This window comes from Schistocerca nitens, chromosome 11 (assembly GCF_023898315.1).
Source record: "Schistocerca nitens isolate TAMUIC-IGC-003100 chromosome 11, iqSchNite1.1, whole genome shotgun sequence".
Classification (NCBI taxonomy): Eukaryota; Metazoa; Arthropoda; class Insecta; order Orthoptera; family Acrididae; genus Schistocerca; species Schistocerca nitens.
In genome coordinates, this window is record NC_064624.1 from 52,455,230 (window position 1) to 52,473,503 (window position 18,274).

General features: G+C 42.7%; 1 long non-coding RNA gene across 1 annotated transcript in view; it reads left to right on the plus strand.

Moving 5' to 3' along the window:
* The window catches only part of LOC126213099 (uncharacterized), a 51,743-nt gene extending 37,570 nt beyond the window's left edge, over nt 1-14,173 (plus strand). The window contains exons 2-3 of the long non-coding RNA XR_007541070.1: nt 776-912; nt 13,617-14,173. This is a non-coding gene — a long non-coding RNA (uncharacterized LOC126213099). The remainder of the gene's footprint in view (nt 1-775; nt 913-13,616) is intronic.
* Nucleotides 14,174-18,274: the final 4,101 nt, after the last annotated feature.

Sequence of the window (18,274 nt, forward strand, 5' to 3'; positions counted from 1 at the left end):
AACAAAATAAGTACAATAAATGAAGATATTCCCTTTCCGTTATAGGAACTGTAATTCGGAATTTCTTGATACAGAATTAGAGCTTGCAATGAACAAATTATATCGTGAAAGCTATCCTGTAATCATAATCTCAGTTGCTGTAATTGTACGAGATCAGATGGAAAACAATAGTGTGTATATTGGTTGAATCGCTGGCACTTTCTCTGTTAGTGGCTCGACATTCCGTCTTAAACATTGGTGGATGTTGCCCTGTTGGAATGTCATGGGTGAGAACTTGCGGTCTGACTGTGGCATCTTCCCCCCCAGCAAACGTTTCCCAGTGAGGCAGCTCGGACTTTACTAACAGACTGTCAGCCGACTGTGTGAGTCAACTCCTGTAAGTCAACCTAGAGGACTAGTTGTTAACTTGTTGTTTTCAAAATCAGAACAGAAAACTGTTTACCAAAGTGGAACAATAGTTGCTTCTCGCCCACTAGTTTTTGTTTTATTGTGCTAGGTCTCAATTTTAAATGACATACCGATCAAGGAACATTGCACAGACGAATGAAATTGAGGAACTGATGTTTTCACCCATTTTAGGGCTTGTTGTGTAGATGGAACATAAAGGAAATTCTTTAAAATTTTGTTGTTGTGAATTTGCTGCTCTTCGCTGGTGACATCAATTTGATACAGAGAATATACCAAGGTGGTGCAGTGAACAGCATTAGTGAAGTGCCCGTAATGTTCGCAGATTCTGAGAAAGGGCAGCGGGCTACTCAGTGATGCCATGTTTCAGAATCATCTTCAGCGGAACCAGTTCAGGAGAGCGCAGCCGTGGACGTGGGCACCCACCGAGTGATGGCCTTACAGGGCTGGTCTGACGCAGTGTGTGTTGAAGAGCTGAAAGCTTACTGAGCCATCAGCAGAAACCAGGTAAGCACGGGACAAGCTGCTCATTTCCCAGCTCTAAGTACGAATATGCTCTATAGTGTACAACACTCGGTACATTCAGTCGTGCTTCCCTCTGGGTCTCCTTAATGAAGCTTGTGCTGTCAAATTTATATTCATTAATAGCTGCAGAAGCCTTATGCAGGTATGAGGGTTGATCCAAAAGTAAAGTTCCAAAAGAGCTCCAGCCACATGTGAGGGTGCTAGGCGAAGTCTGTCAACACCACACTGCAAATGACTGTTTCCCCCACTCTAAATTCCACCGAAACGCGCTTTGCTGCGCTGCCCAGTATTGGCTCGGCAGTAGTCTACGATGGAGGTGCCATTGTTTATCCCACTGAGATTCGTTATGTAATTTGGTTTTTGCACGCAAAAGATGCTCCACGCATGGATATTCGTCAGTTGACCCTGGTGTATCGCGACAAGTGTGTGTTCATTGACATGTCCGAAAATGGTGAAGAGAGTTCAGTGCCACTCGGTCCACCATCAAGAACAGAGTAGAACCCCTTCAGTTTTGGAGGTGGTTATAGAGATGCTCCAATCTGAGGTGCTTCAAAATACGAGCAGCGCCGTCTCTGAACGTGTTTCTCGGATTCCTGGGAGCTCTTATGGTACAGTTGAAAGAGCTTTAAAGGAAAAATTGGGGTATCACAGGTATTTCGCTTGATGGGTACTGTGTATACTGAAAGCAGAACACAAGAGAAAACGCCTTCACTGTTCTCGCCAGTGTTTTCAAATGTTTCATGAAGACAGGGGATGAATTGTTGGACTCCAATGCTTCAGGAGACGAAATGCGAGTCTTCAATTTCACTCCCGAAACGAAAGAAAAATGGCGTCACTCAGGATCACCAGTTGCAAAGAAGTTTGAACTAACTACTCCTGCTTGCAAAGTCATGACCACTGCGTTTTGGGATCGTAAGGGGATACTGGTGTAGGGCGCACTCAGCCATTGTGAGGCAAGCTGAGGAGTTACTTGGTTGAGAAGCTGCAGCTCTGATCCAGTGACACCTTGGAGCTGAGGATGACAGGGTGGCAGGTAGGTACCGTTCGCCTTTCTGGCCTGTTCGGGTGGAGTTTGTTTATTAATAAGATACTGGTGATCAATTTCATGGAACTTGGAACAACAATCAACTCAGTTATTGTGAAACACCGGAAAATGAGGTGAGCTATCCAGAACCACCAAAGGCCAACTCACAGAAGTGTAACGCCGCTTCACGATAATGCCCGACCTCACGTCTCCCACCAAACCCAGGAACTTCTGAAAAACTTCGGTTGGATTTCGTGCCCCACCCATTGTGCCAAGTGATTGTCATTCATTCCCCAAGTCAAAGGAACACTTAGGGGACAGTTCTCTTGGAGCAACGATGAAGTCAAAGAAGAGGTGACACGCTTTTTCAGTGGGTTGGCAGCAGAGTTCTGTGACATGGGCACACGGGAATTAGAGCATCACCTACAAAAATGCATATGAAATGATGGCGATTATATTCTTCTTTCCAACATTGTAAATTTCTGTGAGAATAAACAATGTTGTCTACTTACAAAAATAAAGGGAATCTCACTTCTGGATCAATCCTTGTAACTTACAATTGCTTTGAGTACCTTCCTATTAGACCTTAATCATATATATAAACAGAACTGCTATCAACTGTTGTTTTTAGTCAATGCATCCTTATTTGCAGTGACAATTTGTTTCAAATTGAATGTGTACAAGAAGTTCTTACATAGATTTTTATATCAAATGTCTGCACAGAGGACACATAGACATCGTTGCCCACATCATTGGACAGAGTGATGTCTGTAGTTTGCAGCCAAGGGTGGCTAGTGATCTGGTCCTGTTGTATGCACACTGCAGGTTGCTGTAAGCCTATAGTGTTTGAAGTTGCTTAGTGTCTCTGTACCATGTATAAAGGGCTTCATACAGCATAAAGGGAAGATGAGATGAAGATAGTGTGTCACTCACAACTGACATATGGAACAATGTGCCATGTTGCAGCATGGTGCATGGAGGGCAACAAAATATTTACAATTTCCCAATTCTGATGTTGCCATGCAGTAAATATTGATTTGTGGAAACTTCAGGTGTATCAAAGCAGACAGAGTAACCACAGTTGCTATATCAGTACTATAGCTTTGTGTGTTGCCTAGTTGTCTTTTACTTTCTTAGTACAGTTATGCAATATACTAGAAAATTTAACACACACATTCTTTGCTTGTCTCCAAGAAGTACAGGGAAGGTTTTCTGTCAGAATTTACATGGAAGATGTCGAGAAAACGAGGTGACATAGACATCTGTGCTCCAGTGTGTGGTTGCCGGCTCCTCATACACCCTGCAACCATAGGATGACAACCAGTCCTCATGGCAGCTCAGAATGGTCCTCCACAATGCTAAGTCATCTTGTCTATTTTCCTTCTGTACCATTTTCGGCCATAATACATGCAGTGCTTGGCTACACTGCCTTCTGCGATACTTTACTTTCATCCTTGATGAACAAGCATCAAATATGTCTGCCTGTCTTATGTAGGGTTCTCTATGGTTTTACTAAAAACTGTCCAGTGAATGCCACACAATATTTCCTTCTATGGTACAGTCACTACCCTTCACTATTTTATCTCTTGCTGTTGATATTCCATCTATGATAACTTCAATAACAGAGATGTTCACATCCAGCTTTCATTTGTTACACACCAACGTACAGTTGCATGATATCTCATGCCAGTCTAGTAGCAAATAACACTTACAAATTGTCATTCATTTTTAAGTAGACTTAAATATTTACGTAACACCTTATATGCTTCTAACATACTGAAAACCTTCCTTTACTGTAATATTGTCTACACCTCTTAGTCCATTTGTAATTTACTTACGACCTGTACTGTAAACCATTGTCAGATTTCCTCTTATTCAATGTAGATACCATGGCTGAAAAAAGGATACTGCTAGAGCTCTACATTTCCTTGTAAAGAAATTATCTTGACACATTACACATTAAGGTATTTTTCTGCATTATGCTTGCCACATACTCATTTTATATACTCTATCAAACGACACAGGTACTTGTGTTTTAAGCTTTTGATGTTAACCGTAACAGTAACAGGTGTATTTGCATGTCCTGAAAATGCTCTTAATCAGACGCATCAGATCTTTTTCATATTACTGACTATCCTCTTCTTCATTACCTCATGGTTCACAAAGTGTTGGGTATTACTTGTCCATCAGCTTATTGTTACACTCATTTATCACAAATCTTCCCACTCACATCTTCATGTTCACATAAAGATTCATGTTGTATAAAGTTAAGTCAGTGGCAACAATAAATGAAATATGAAAGTCAATGTCACGTGCAAAAAATTAAGACTGGGAGGGTGAGCATATGTATGTAAAACGAGTAGAATGCTGTAGTGGGGGGGGGGGGGGGGGGGACGGATAAGGACAGAGTTGCGTGATAGTGTGAGAGTAATGAGAGAGGAGAAATAATCCAGGAGTTTAGCATTAAAGTTCTGCTACTAACAAAAAATACTCTGTTGGTGTAGAAAACCTGTTCTCCCACACATTCCCAGGATGTGGAGCACCTCATGTCCACGACCATAAGGTGGAGCTGCTGATATCACTGGTAACCACACCCAAGCAAAGCTAAGTCCTTACCCTCAATAGATGACATATGTGGTAGTTTCAACAACACATTCAGTTGCTGAGTTCCCTGACTGACTTTTCTTTTAGTTCTTGTAGGCTGCTGGGAGGGGAGGGTGCAGATGTGACTGGATTGATAAGGCACTCAACAACTTCCTCTTCTATGCCCACCTCCTTTTGATCCTTGTCTAGCTGTTACCATCTATAGTTCCCTCTAGTACCACAGAAGTCAGTTCCTTATAAAATTCTTCTCGGGTATGCAGCCGGATCATGACGTCTTAAAGACACAATATTTCTGCGGTCCAACTGGCCGCCATCATCAGGTGAGAGCGCTGGTGCACAATCTCGCCGGAACTGACTTCCCAGCGCAAGCGGCAGCCCATATATAGGCCGCAGTAGGCCCACAACGCGTGCGCGAAAAGGTGCCGTAGCTGCCCTCTAGTGCAGTAAACATGCCGCGCCGCCGGTGGTGGAATGAGGCGAAATCGAGATATCGCTGTCAAAAATAAAAGAAAATTAAAAAATTCTATTCCGACGAATGAGACGCAGACCGTTGTTTTTTAATGTCGGATAACACCGGGTCCCAAGTCTTACTTAAAAGGTAGCCCTTGTCTCTATTAATAAGATTGTCAGATAAACGAATCTCTATTGATTCTTTTAAAATACAGTCCCAATATCGAGATGCAGGGGCAACCATTTGTGTCGCATCATATTGCATTCTGTGTCCCTGGGTGAGACAGTGCTCCGCCACTGCGGATTTCTCGGGTTGAAGCAGCCGTGTGTGCCGATGATGCTCAACACATCGGTCCTGAATGGTCCGGATCGTCTGACCAATGTAAGCCTTCCCACAGTGGCAAGGGATCTTGTATACACCGGGCTTCCTCAAACCCAAGTCATCCTTAACAGAGCCAAGAAACGCTCTAAGCTTGGCCGGTGGACGAAAAATACTTTTGATGTGATATCTTTTTAGAATTCTTCCTATCTTCGAGGAAATGCTCCCAGCAAAAGGCAGAAAAGCCACCGATTTGCAGGTATCTTCTGGTGGTTCAGGCGATGGTCCAAACTGGAAAGCACGACGGATCTGTTTATCTGTATAGCCATTCTGCTTGAACACAACCTTAAGGTGGTCCAATTCTTGTGTCAAGCTTTCTCCATCTGAAATGGCATAAGCTCTTCTCGCCAACGTTCGCAGGACCCCTGTACGCTGGAACGATGGATGACAGCTAGAAGCATGCAGGTAACGGTCCGTGTGCGTAGGCTTTCGATAAACACTGTGTCCCAGTGTCCCATCATCCTTTCTGTACACCAGAACATCCAGAAACGGAAGCTTTCCATCACTTTCCACCTCCATGGTAAACTTGATGCTAGGATGCAGGGAATTAAAATGATCTAGGAGGCGGTCAAGAGCCTCTCTCCCATGAGGCCACACCATAAACGTGTCGTCAACGTACCTCCAAAAACAGGTTGGTTTTAAGGACGCCGTCTTCAGCGCCATGTCCTCCAAATCTTCCATAAAAAGGTTGGCGACTATTGGGACAGTGGGCTCCCCATAGCCACTCCGTCAGTCTGTTCAAAATATTTGTCATTGAATAAAAAGTACGTTGACGTCAGCACGTGGCGACAAAGCCTGGTTGTGTCCTCATCCAGTTTCTCCCCAATTAATTGCAAGGATTCTTCCAGAGGAACCCGGGTAAAAAGCGACACGACATCAAAGCTCACAAGCAAATCGCAGGGACTAAGAGACAAGGACTTCAATCTCTGAATAAACACCACAGAATTGGGAATGTGATGTTCGCATTTACCGACGTGAGGGCCAAGAACAGATGCTAAATACTTGGCTAGATTGTAGGTAGGAGCACCCAAGTTACTCACGATCGGACGAAGCGGGACCCCTTTCTTATGAATCTTGGGTAGGCCGTATAGTCTCGGTGGCACGGCAGCACCAGGACGAAGTTTTTTGAGAACGTCGTCAGGTAAAGAACTCTTCTTCAACAGTGAAAGCGTCTTCCGTTTTATCCGTTCAGTTGGGTCGTCCTGCAATGTTCTGTATGCTGAGTCCTCAAGTAAGAGATCCATCTTTCCCAGATAGTCATTACGTGACAGAAGAACCGTTGCGTTGCCTTTGTCGGCTGGTAGAACTATCAGATCCTCGTCTTCTCTAATGGATCGGACGGCTGCCCTTTCGAGAGAGGAGATGTTACTCCGTGGAGGCGGCGCCCGCCGCAATGTATGTGAAACCTCTTGCCTAATCTCTTCAGCTTGGATTTACTTTTCGTGCACTTGGAGTTATCGTCGCTGCTGTCGGATGCATCCTGGGAATGGGTGGATAGTTCTTCTTGGGCACTATCAGATTGGACGCATAGGAGCTCCGTCAGGAAACAGTCTTCTAAGTTTCAACGGCTTTGTTCTCAACCTATGATATCTGATGACGACACCCGTCGACGGACAGTGATTAACCTCACGAGTAAAGAACTGGACGACGCTACACTGTCAGTGTTGGAGAAAGGCCTGAATTTTGCCCCTACACCGAGGAATGTGCCTATCACCGAATTCATCTGTGCAGTCGAACAAGCAGTGTCCAACCTTTCGGAGGGCCAAGCTGAAGAGATTAGGCAAGAGGTTTCACATACATTGCGGCGGGCGCCGCCTCCACGGAGTAACATCTCCTCTCTCGAAAGGGCAGCCGTGCGATCCATTAGAGAAGACGAGGATCTGATAGTTCTACCAGCCGACAAAGGCAACGCAACGGTTCTTCTGTCACGTAATGACTATCTGGGAAAGATGGATCTCTTACTTGAGGACTCAGCATACAGAACATTGCAGGACGACCCAACTGAACGGATAAAACGGAAGACGCTTTCACTGTTGAAGAAGAGTTCTTTACCTGACGACGTTCTCAAAAAACTTCGTCCTGGTGCTGCCGTGCCACCGAGACTATACGGCCTACCCAAGATTCATAAGAAAGGGGTCCCGCTTCGTCCGATCGTGAGTAACTTGGGTGCTCCTACCTACAATCTAGCCAAGTATTTAGCATCTGTTCTTAGCCCTCACGTCGGTAAATGCGAACATCACATTCCCAATTCTATGGTGTTTATTCAGAGATTGAAGTCCTTGTCTCTTAGTCCCTGCGATTTGCTTGTGAGCTTTGATGTCGTGTCGCTTTTTACCCGGGTTCCTCTGGAAGAATCCTTGCAATTAATTGGGGAGAAACTGGATGAGGACACAACCAGGCTTTGTCGCCACGTGCTGACGTCAACGTACTTTTTATTCAATGACAAATATTTTGAACAGACTGACGGAGTGGCTATGGGGAGCCCACTGTCCCCAATAGTCGCCAACCTTTTTATGGAAGATTTGGAGGACATGGTGCTGAAGACGGCGTCCTTAAAACCAACCTGTTTTTGGAGGTACGTTGACGACACGTTTATGGTGTGGCCTCATGGGAGAGAGGCTCTTGACCGCCTCCTAGATCATTTTAATTCCCTGCATCCTAGCATCAAGTTTACCATGGAGGTGGAAAGTGATGGAAAGCTTCCGTTTCTGGATGTTCTGGTGTACAGAAAGGATGATGGGACACTGGGACACAGTGTTTATCGAAAGCCTACGCACACGGACCGTTACCTGCATGCTTCTAGCTGTCATCCATCGTTCCAGCGTACAGGGGTCCTGCGAACGTTGGCGAGAAGAGCTTATGCCATTTCAGATGGAGAAAGCTTGACACAAGAATTGGACCACCTTAAGGTTGTGTTCAAGCAGAATGGCTATACAGATAAACAGATCCGTCGTGCTTTCCAGTTTGGACCATCGCCTGAACCACCAGAAGATACCTGCAAATCGGTGGCTTTTCTGCCTTTTGCTGGGAGCATTTCCTCGAAGATAGGAAGAATTCTAAAAAGATATCACATCAAAAGTATTTTTCGTCCACCGGCCAAGCTTAGAGCGTTTCTTGGCTCTGTTAAGGATGACTTGGGTTTGAGGAAGCCCGGTGTATACAAGATCCCTTGCCACTGTGGGAAGGCTTACATTGGTCAGACGATCCGGACCATTCAGGACCGATGTGTTGAGCATCATCGGCACACACGGCTGCTTCAACCCGAGAAATCCGCAGTGGCGGAGCACTGTCTCACCCAGGGACACAGAATGCAATATGATGCGACACAAATGGTTGCCCCTGCATCTCGATATTGGGACTGTATTTTAAAAGAATCAATAGAGATTCGTTTATCTGACAATCTTATTAATAGAGACAAGGGCTACCTTTTAAGTAAGACTTGGGACCCGGTGTTATCCGACATTAAAAAACAACGGTCTGCGTCTCATTCGTCGGAATAGAATTTTTTAATTTTCTTTTATTTTTGACAGCGATATCTCGATTTCGCCTCATTCCACCACCGGCGGCGCGGCATGTTTACTGCACTAGAGGGCAGCTACGGCACCTTTTCGCGCACGCGTTGTGGGCCTACTGCGGCCTATATATGGGCTGCCGCTTGCGCTGGGAAGTCAGTTCCGGCGAGATTGTGCACCAGCGCTCTCACCTGATGATGGCGGCCAGTTGGACCGCAGAAATATTGTGTCTTGAAGACGTCATGATCCGGCTGCATACCCGAGAAGAATTTTATAAATTATTACGCCGGGAAAGCCTTCGCAGTTCCTTATGTTTTAACATGTGCCCTTTTATCCAATACCTTCTTCTCAGTTATTTCCGTATGTTCCTTTCCTTAGCGATCACCTGGACAACATCCTTATTTCTTGGTTTACCATCCAATTTAATTTTCACCATCCTTCTATTGCACTACTTCTCAAATGCTTTGATTCTCTTCATTTCCACCTTTGACAATCCATAATTCATTTGATGAAACCCTGTACTCCAAACATGCGTTCAGAGTTATTTCATCCTCAATTTAAAGTCAGTGTTTATATCAGTAACCTTCCTTGCCTGTGCTAGTTTATTTCTTACAATCACCTTATTACTTGGTAATTTTGCTTTTAAGGTAGCAGAATTCTTTTGCTTAGTCTACTTTTTAGTCCCTAATTCTAATATTTAGCATATCGCCGATATTATTTTCGCTACTCGTCATTATCTCCATCAATCTTTTGTCTATAAATCAAAATTCGGTGCTCATTTGGCTGTTAATGCCATTCAGTAGCCCTGGAAATTCTATGTGATTTTAGTTGTGGATAGCAATGTAATCAGTAAATCCTATCAATCTTCAGCCTCAACTTTAATCCTATTCCTGAAACTTTCATTTACTTTCACCATCAACTCTTCCATATGCAGTTAAAAATTGGAGAGAATGACAGCATTCCCATATTTGTCCCCTATTGATTCTTGTACATATTGTACATTACATGTCTTTGCCTGTATCTTGTTTCTCTTGATCTGATATTTTCAAATATCTTTCACTGGTTTATCTTGCCGAAAACTTTTCCAAGTAGACAACTTCTATTACCAAGTCTTGAGTCTTCTGAAGTCTTGATTACCAGTAGCAACATCAGAATCAGCTTTCCTGAATCCACACTTATCATCCTCCAACAGATCCACAATTTCTTTTTTCCGTTCTTGGGTGTATTACTCTTGTCACCAGCTTGGATACGCGAGCTGTTGCTCTCTTCTGAAGTTTCTGGTACATTTCTTACATTTCTGGCCCTGTACAATCAACACACCAACTTGAATAGTCATTGGGTTGCCAAGTATCCCAAAAATTTTAAAAACTCCAAAGGAATGCTATCTAGCCATTCTGCCTTGTTGGTACACAGGGTTTCCAAAGTTTTCTAATACTCTAAGTCTAGTAGTGAATCCCTTATGTTTTCCAAATCTATTTCATTTCTTCCTCCATCAAACAGTTTCTCTCCCATATAGAGGCCTTCAATACACTCTTCCCACTCACGTGTGTATCACGGTAAATTCCTTCTCCATTTGTAATGTAGAAATCCTTAATTTAATTTCACCAAAGATTGTTTTGAATTGTCTATGTACTGAACCAGTCAGATGACCATCTCTTTTTAGATTTCTTCTAATGTACCCTGCAACCATTTTACTTGATTTTTGTATTCTTTCTATTCATTTCATTCCTTCGTGATTTTTTTTTTACTGCCATGTTCCTTTCTATTCTTGCATATTTTTCCTTCCTTCTTTCTTTCGTCAATAAGTTCAACTATTTTTTGATTAACAGTGATTTTTGCTGTTACTTTCCTTGCACCTATATTTTTCTGATTTTTCTGATTGCCATTTTAAAAGAGTTTACTCCTGTTCAACTGAACTTTCTAGTATGGTATTCATTATCACATTACCCACAGTCTCAGTGAACTTCAACACACATTGTCATTCCTCGGCACTTCAGTATATTTAACTGAGCAATGTGGCACAGTGGTTAGAACGCTAAATTCACATTTTGTAGAATGACAATTCAAATTCGCAACTGAACATACACATTTCGGTTTTCTGTGAATTTATGTAAATAGCTCCAGGCAAATGCTGGACAGTGCTTTTAAAACATTATGGCAGATTCATTTTTCTCGCTCTAGAAACATTCTAAGCTTATGCTCCTTCTCTAATCACATTGATGTGAATGAGATGTAAAACCCAAATCATTCTTCCTTCCTTTCCTTCAGTATTCCTCTTACTTACACACTGATTCTTCATGGCAATTCTCTTAAGCTTTATTGTACCCATCATCACTAAATTGCGATCCGAGTCAACATCTGTTTCCGGATATGACGTAAAATTTGCTATCTGATTTTCAGTCACATGGCTGACCATGATGATATCCAGCTGAAATCTTCCCATCTCTCCAGGCCTTTACAAAGCGTGTAACTCGACTTATTTGATTGCCTTGTACTAGCGAAAACCACTGAGTTACAGAAGCACTATTATGAATGTCCCAGCACACAAAATGTAGATTTTCATGTACGTCACCATGCTGAAAATAAGTTGGGAAGCAGACGCGGGTTCCTCCAAAGGGACTGGTGTGGAGCCAAACAACTGTTACTTAACCCTGTAAGTGACATTGTTAAATATGTATAGCACTACAAACAACTGCAATTACCATATACTAGTATAACTATTTTTCCTATTCATTGGTATGAATATTACCACTAAATAACTCTCTGTAGAATGGAGGTGGAAAGTGCAGTGACTATCACAGTGGACTCAAATTTGGGTTGGTGGTTCAAACCCACCATCCTGATTTAGGTTTTTTGTGATTTCCCTAAGTCACTTAAGCAAATGCCAGGATTGTTCCTTCAAAAGTGGGAGACTGCTTTCGTTCTCCATTCTTCCCTAATCCAGGCTCCTGCTCTATCTCTAATGACCTCATTGTCAGTGAGATGTTACACACTAGCCTATATAGATACACACACACACTCAAATGTGTGCACATGAAGTGGCATTGTTGCTCTATAGCTAAGTATCAGGTTCCACACACGAGTGTTCGATACACACACAACCCTATCATGATGTAACTTGAGTTTCTGCTCAGTGAGTGCTATCTGTGTTTTAAAATGAAGTATCATCATTGTTACTATTCCGTGTCAGACGACAGGTCTGTGTGAACCAATGGACACCACAGACATGTAGAGGTGCACCAGCTCCACCATGACCTCACCTGTAGAATAATTCAAAATTCACATATGCTATATCACCATTGGATGGGAAAGATTAGGAAATGATTTATACAAATTATCAGAATGATGAGCTTTTTGATTGTATAAAACGTTTGTGTATGTAAATTTTTCGATTTCCTGCATGTAATTACTATTTGTTGGAATAGTATTAGCATTCCATGTGCATCAAACACGTATAGAAACTGGAGTTTCTAGATGATGAAGTTAGATTTATCTGTTGTAATAGCTCTGTCAGAATAGGAAAAGTGCTTTGTATTTATTTGTATTTAGCTTATAGAGAAATGGCACATGCAATGTAATATGAGAAAACAGGTAGGGTGATGGTTGTGAGGTTGAAAACACAAGTGGTACTATTCATTTTTCGGTACATAAATCAGCACTGTGAAGTAGTGTGTGTTCAGAAAGTCAATGTTTGTTTTGTGGAAGATTTCTGATCACAATATAGTGCATGAAACATGAATTCTTGTCTCAGATTTTAGGATTTTTCGGTACATTATATGTGTGGCAGCCACAACAGGGGTTAGGTGTGTGTGTGTGTGTGTGTGTGTGTGTGTGTGTGTGTGTGTGTGTGTGTGTGTGGGCGGGTGGGGGGGGGGGAGAGAGAGAGGGGAGGGGGAGTGTTTAAGTGAGGATTTGAAGAGAGGTGCACACTGTTGTAGGGTTCAGTTTGACTATGTGCGTGTGTTCCTGCATTCACACACTGAAATAGTATGTATGGGGAGAGGAAGGAAAAAGAAAGAATGAAGATTAGCATTTAATATCCCGTCGGCATCAATGTAATTAGAGGTGAAGCACCAGCTACGAATTTTTCAAGGATGGGGAAGAAAGTCGACTGCCCCTTCAAGGGAACCATTCCTGCTCTAGCCTGGAGGTATTCGCGAAAATAACAGCAAGCCTTAAATTGGATGGCTGGATGCATATTTGAAGCATTGTCTTCCCAAATGTGAGCCTGGTGACACATTGTTACAAAATCTGCCAGTAATTGAATGGAACATTTTTGCATTTTGTCAGGATAATGTACTCGTATTTAAATACTGAGAAATGGGATTTGTTTTATGTTACCTTTTGTAGGTTTGGGAGGGTTTCCTGGATACAGAGAACTAGCAATAGATGAACCATATAATTCAGTGGCAATAAACAATTGGTTAGCAGTAACATCCTGAGGTCAAAGGATCTTCACTTTGAAAACAAGTATGAGAAAACTTGACAACTGAGTTTCTTCAGAAACTGCAAAAAAGGAATTTTTATTGGAAAGTCGATGAAGACTTTGATAAGGCGCTACCATATTATGTCTGTGGCCCACTTTATTGTGGAAAGGGGGATATAGTGGGCTTCTTCCTGAATAGGTGTGCAGTCAAAATTGTTTCACGTATTGTAGTTTTCTCGGTAAGATACGTATGTGTGTCGTAAAGCCTGAGAAATGTTCTGTTTTGCGCAGGAGACTTTCTGGTGAGAGAGAGGCAGGAGACTTGTCTAGGCAGCTGAAGAAGGGGCAGTGCAGGAGCTGTGGACACTGCTGACAGCTGGAGCAGGTCTGTGGGCGAGGGGTGCGGACGAGATGACCGACCTGCACCGTGCAGCAGCCGACGGAGGCGGCGAAGCTGAGAGGTGTCCGGTGGGGAGTGGACGCCAGGGACTTCTGCACTGAGCCGAAGCGAATGGATACACAGCTGCGGAGCAGCAGCAGGTGCCGTCCTTTGCCGACACCGACGCCAGTCGTGTGGTCGGGTGGACGCCGTTGCATTATGCGGTGTGGTATGGACATACAGGGGTGGCAACAGCGCTTCTCGTGGCAGGGGCCGTCAGGGAGACGAGGGATGACTAGAGGAGGAACACCGCACTGGACCTACCCGGGCAGTGCTGCAAACAGCAGCCTATGGACATACTCTCACTGAGCTAATTGATCGACAAAGCTTTGTGCAATAAAAATGAAATAATTTAACTGTGTCTACTTGTTAATTTAAATAAGGAATGCATTAAATACACCTACAGCCACTCATTTGTACTTACCTTTAAACAGTATTTATAACCACTCTAGTACCACTCCAGCAAAACTGAATCAAACTGTCCATTCGCATGAATGGACACAGGCAGACAGTGTTTGTTGGTAATGAGGATCACCCTGTGGCTAAACATGCCTTGGTGCACGGCCACCACATCTTGGCACAGTGTTACACCGTCCGGGTTATCTGGATACTTCCCACTAACACCGACCTATCAGAACCCCGGAGATGGGAACTTGCCCTTCAATATATCCTCTCTTCCCGTTACTCACCAGGCCTCGACCTCCTCTAATTTCAAGTTGCCGCCGCTCATGCCTCACCTGTCATTCGACAACATCTCTGCCTCTGTACTTCTGCCTCGACTGACATCTGTGCACAAACTCATTGCCTTTACACATCTGCTTGTGTCTGTATATGTGCGGATGGATATGTGTGTGTTTGCGCGCGAGTGTATACCTGTCCTTCCCCCCCCCCCAAAGGTAAGTCTTTCCAATCCCGGGATTGGAATGACTCCTTACCCTCTCCCTTAAAACCCACATCCTTTCGTCCTTCCCTCTTTCCTGATGAAGCAAGCGTGGGTTGCGAAAGCTTGAATTTTGTGTGTCTATCAACATACCAACGCTTTTGTTAGGTAAGTTACATCATCTTTGTTTTTAGATATATAAAACTGAATCAAAGGTAGATATGAGTAAACTAATTTGAGTGTCAAGAGACAACCTCTCCCTGAAGAAAAATGTCTCAAACATATATCTGCAGTAAACTTGGCAGAACTTCATTGCTGGTAAGGCCAACAACACTATTATGTCAACAGTGGAAAGTACAGTGTGAGTGAAAATGGACAATACAACTTTGAAATGATACAGAAATGTGTTGCGACAACATACAGATACGGTAGATGTGTCTTTCTACTTGGTTTCATGAAACCAACTCTGCATCAAGACTGATTAATGTGACCACGATGGGACGGTTTGCTACCAGCAAGACTGTGCAGCACTTCATTTCCTCACGGAGGTTAGAGATTTCCTCGATAATCTCTTCCTGGGTCGGTGGATTGGCTATGAAGGGCCAATAACATGGCCACCTCACTCTCCAGACTTGACACCACTGAATTTCTTTCTCTGGTGTGGAACAGCATGTGTAACTTCTTCCTCTACCAAACAGTTTAGACGACCTGAAAAATTGAATCTATGCTGCCACTGCACAAATTATGCCCAATGTACTTCAATGAATGTGGGAAGAAATCGATTAGCATAGGGATGCTAGCCGCATCACAAATTGTAGTCACATCAAATCAGAATGACATTTTACACCTTCATGTAAAATGTCAGTATGGTTGCTGCAAAATGACATCTACCAATTCTGTAAGTTAACACAATAAATTTCTACTTCATTCCAAAGTTATCAAGTCCTTTTTGACTCACCCTGTATTTAAGACTCGCCTACATGATACTAGGTAGAACCAGCATCAGTTGCACCATACACAGATTACTACTGAATTGACTCTTATTTGAATTTTCAACTCTGATCTCTGTCAGACTTTACTTCTGTGTCTGTAGTCCACATGGGGCAATAATTTCCTTGTTTAATTACAATGTAACTTTAGTACTAGTATTCAAACCACCTTATGTGCTTATCATGTAGGACTATAATTAGTTCATGTTTAACTAAAGAGAACTAATGCACATTGTCAGATCTTGTTTGCCACACAGCTGTAATGCAGCGGTTAAACATCCATTACCGTATATCAGGTAACATGTACATTCACTGTCACTTTACAAGATGTTCTTGGAACGGTTCTAATGAATACCTGCTTGCCTGATCTAAAAGGCGGTGGAAGGGCTGACCCAATAAAGTGAACATCACAATTCCAGTGGGTTTATTAAGTGAACATCACAATTCCAGTGGGTCTATTAACAATCACCAAAACTATGTCAAGGGTTAACAGGCGCCACTCAGGCAAGATTAGTTAAAAAGAATTCATTACATAGAATCATAAATATATTAATAAATGACTAGCCCAAACACTGGAAGCTGCCACACAGGCAACATGTAAAAACTCATTATATAAATTTATAAGCAGGTTAATAAATTTTCGGGCAAACACTAAGTATCGCCACTCAGGCAAAATATGACCATAACTTTAACAAAACTGTTATTCAAATCCTTTCAATTTCAAATTTTAAGCTTACATAAAAAATAGACATGCAGGCTCAATTTTAACGCAAATACTTGAACATGTAAGATGGATCCTATTTTGGACATAAAACGTTACACCAATAATAAATGTGTAATTACAGTAACAAGGCCAGAGTTTGCGAGGTTGAAGTTTAACCACAAATTGTGGAACCGACTGAGAGAAGTAATATTTAATTTCAAAGCGTGGCCCCTTTTGCCACGCCATCCCGATTAGTGCACCAAAGTCTGAATCGAGCAAACGCTACCAAAGCGGAAGACAAGAGCTCGGGCGAAGTCCACTGCCCGTTAGCCAAACTTGCAATCTAAAGGCAAACTCTGCACTTCGGTTGCCGCTCCCTCAGCTCACTGAAATACAAACAGCAACCAACAGGGGCCGAAGAACTTTTCTTAACCTTAACCTTTAAGATTAAGCGGTAAATAACATTGTAAGATCAAGGTTAAATAACAACTGGTTTTACTAACAAGTGATTCCATTGAGTGAACCAGTACACAAAACAAACCCAGAGTGGGAAATAAACTGGCTCATGAGAACCGACACACTAAAGCTTGGACACACACCAGTAAATACATCAAAATTGTGCGGAAGCAGAGCACACACTCCAGTGAAACTGAACAAACATCACACACCTTGCAACACCTTACTACATCCAGAGCAAATACAATGAAAATTAAGCACTCTTAGTAATTAGCAAACTTAAATGGGTGTCTCGATGCTGGGGCGATTTTGCGAAGATGCCAGGCCCTCACTTCGCAAGACCATTACGGCGTGTCCCTCCGAGGAAGCGGGCACATCCGCAGCTCACGAGGTTGCCGGAGAATCTGGCGCGCCGGCTAACTCCTGCTGACTCCAGCACACCACGTGTCAACCGCCGCCCGACCCGACCTCAGGTGCGCCATCTTCGCTTCTGTCGGCCAACCAACTGACGACTCGTGCACCACAGCGTATCATCCTCAAAGCGTTGTGACCCTTTAACTCGCGGTCGGCCCTCCGTTATCTCGGGCCGGCCCAAGCCCAAAGACAAACCTGTGTACTGGGAAGTCGAACGCCAGAGAAACTACTGGCACTCGAGCCACCAAGGCTGTTCTCCTGCCATTCCACGCTGAAAGAAGAAAATCCAATATTGCTCATAATATTTTAAAAATAAGTTTGCAGATAGAACTTCCCAATTTACGAAAATAAATAAAAACAATGTCATCAGTCTCAATGGTCAAAAAAAGGGACATCATCTGACTACTTTGCAGTAGCTATAGTCTATCATACAAGCTGCGATGTAGTGGCAATGTAACATATGCCTATTCGAAACTTTCGTTATTTTACTGTTGAATAGGAGATGGTTCATTGTAGACTACTTGGTTTTTGAATGCAACAAAGGTACATTTTGATAAGAATAAAAGTAATGAGAAGACACAGTAATCCAGTTCAAAATTATCGGTAATGCATGAAAAAAGAAAGGTCATTCTATCCTTCTATCAACATATACACTTCACACAATCAAATTACAACCAGAAAGGTATTTGGAGTAGTGTTTTGAGGTAGGAGGCAGATTACCTACTTGAAACAAAAGACAAACACAAATTTTACAATGTCACACGTGGAACTTTACACAGGTATAGGTGAAGTGTAACCCAAGTTAGAAAAGTACTGAAAATAAGAATGTAAATTAAAGTAATAGCTGTAATGAATAGTGTGTCTAACTGAATTACTGTTACTTTCTGGGCAGCCTTCGTATTAGTATTATGTGCATTAAGAGATGCAGAACGTATGTTCAATAACTAATCATTGGGTTTGCTATTCTTTTCCACAGAATATGTGCCTAATTTGAAGGATCAGTAAATTTTAATGGATATACGTGGTGAAAATTACCACCAATAAAACTTCGCTACATGATACACACTC